This window comes from Elaeis guineensis, chromosome 10 (assembly GCF_000442705.2).
Source record: "Elaeis guineensis isolate ETL-2024a chromosome 10, EG11, whole genome shotgun sequence".
Classification (NCBI taxonomy): domain Eukaryota; kingdom Viridiplantae; phylum Streptophyta; class Magnoliopsida; order Arecales; family Arecaceae; genus Elaeis; species Elaeis guineensis.
This window is the reverse complement of record NC_026002.2, coordinates 74,714,688-74,717,116: the sequence shown is the minus strand read 5'-3', so window position 1 is coordinate 74,717,116 and position 2,429 is coordinate 74,714,688.

The window sequence follows — 2,429 nt, the reverse complement described above, 5'->3', positions numbered from 1 at the left end:
TTTGATTGTTACTCGAGCACGAGTTCAAGATGCAGTCTGTTGGCAGCAGTATTGGATGTCTATTGCTCTGTTTCGAGATAATTGATTAATTTTGATAAATCTAATATTATCTTCAGCCCATCCACTCCTCTGCAGGTTAAACATCAGATTGCTGCCTTGTTCCATATTTCTCCAGCTAGAAGTATGTAGAGGTATCTCGGTGTTCCTTTGAGTGCACATTCTTTGACTCCTTCTGATTGTCAGTACATGGTTGAAAAGATGATTAGTTGTACTGCTCCTTGGAAGTGGAAAGCGATATCTTTTGCACCTTGCTTAACACTTGTTCAATCGGTTTTGTTGGCACTTCCTTTATATACTATTGCCTCTGTTCATATTCCTTTATCGGTGTTGCATAAAATTGAGAAAGAAGTTCGATCCTTTTTATGGGGCCATGCTTCTGATAGTAGAGCTCTACATCTTATTTCTTGGCCATAACTTTGCATGCTGAAGAATAAAGGGGGTTTGGGATTTCAATCATTAATACTACAGAGGCAAGCTTCCATGTGTAGGATAGTGGCACAACTTATCTTGCAACTGCAATCACTTTGGGCTAGATTAGTCACTGCTAAGTAGCGATATAGAGGTTCATGGACTACACATATAAAGCCTAGAGCTTGTTCTATGATTTGGAGTAAAATTTGTTCTGTTGGTTCATTAGTATAGTATCAATTTCAATGGCTAATTGGCTGGCACAGGGCAATCTGTAAATGTTTTTGCTGACCCATGGATTTTCAATATTCTTTTAAATGCTTCTCCTACTTTCATAAATATGGATCATATTGCTACTGAGCTTCAGGTCGCCGATCTACTTACTTCTAACAGATCCTGGAACCTGGCTCAGTTGAATCAATACTTTGTCGCTAATATGATGACCCAAACCTTTTGATTCCTACTATTGAAGGAAACTCGGCTGATCAACTGGTTTGGTACCCTACTCATCTAGATCATGTACATCTTCATGACATGATTGCTGTGTTGTCTGATAACTTGCCTTCCTCGACAATAAAATTTAATTGGTTATGGCGGTTACACATGCCTCCTAGATTAAAGATTTTTGTTGGAAATCGATGTGGCAGAGACTTCCTACTAAAGCATATCTTGCTAGCAAAGGAATTCTATCATCTTAGTATTGTGATCTTTGTTCTGACCAAATTGAAGATTGTTCTCATGTCTTGGTAACTTGTTCTTGTGCTAAACAGCATTGGCAGTATCTTCATTGTATGTGCCCAAGAATTCCTTTGTTCAATAACTTGCCAGCTATGCTTGACTGTATGTCCCAAGTTTTGGTAGATGAAAGGCAGAGGGTTCTTGTAGTATATTTGTCGTGGCATTTGTGGACAAACAGAAATGAAAGACTATTTTCTCATAGCTCTTATCTGCCAATTCACTTGATTCGTATGACTATAGTATTATTAACGGAACTTTTTCCTTATGCTCTTCAATGATTCACTCAATCTAATTTTATTCAGCCTCCTATCCATACTCCATTCGGGTACTGGGTTAACTCTCTGCAGCAACCACAGCTGCTAAAAACACCAAAACTTGTGTCGTGGTTACCCCCTCCCTTTGGAGTGTTAAAGTTGAACTTTGATGCATCTGTATCTCATGGGAAGGCTGCTATTGGCTTTGTTATTAGAGATTCTAACCCATACCGTCTAAGAGCTGGTGGTCGGTAAATTTTGTTCTCCTCTGTACCATATGCAGAATTATCAGCAGCTTGGTGGGCAATGAAGACTACAGTTTGTGAATTAAATGTAACCCACCTTTGGCTTGAAGGAGATTCTACAACTTTGGTACCATGGATTGCAAATCACTCTTTTCTTAATACATCTAGGATTCCTCTTATAAGAGATATTCGTGAATGGAAAAGCAAATTAATTCACTTTCAAATATCTCATGCTTGTCGGGAAGCCAATCAACAGGCGGATTATTTGGCCACAAAAGCTTTGCAATATGATATTGACTGGACTAATGCTGATCTTTTGGATTCCCATTTCTCTTATCTATTGCAGGCCGATGGAAGACGTACGTGGTATCCAAGGGAAGCTTAGGCATTTTCTCGATCTGCTGTTGCTTCATGTTTGTCAAAATGAATTCAGTGCAAGGCTTGTTGTTCAATACCAATATTTGATCACTATTTCAGTATGGTGTTCCATAAGCTGTTGCTGGTTGGTGGCAATTTGTCTGCTATTTTGCAGAGCTAGATTTTATAAATCTAACCTGCAGTTAATAACAGAATGCCTGTGGCTTACAAATACTTCAGGAACTGGGGTCATTGTAATGTGTTTCTGTTGGCAACACAATCAATCAGTTGAATAACAACTACTCAAGCACTATAAGATGATGTTTTGTTTCATTTATCATGCTTCTTTAAATTCATTGACATGGCT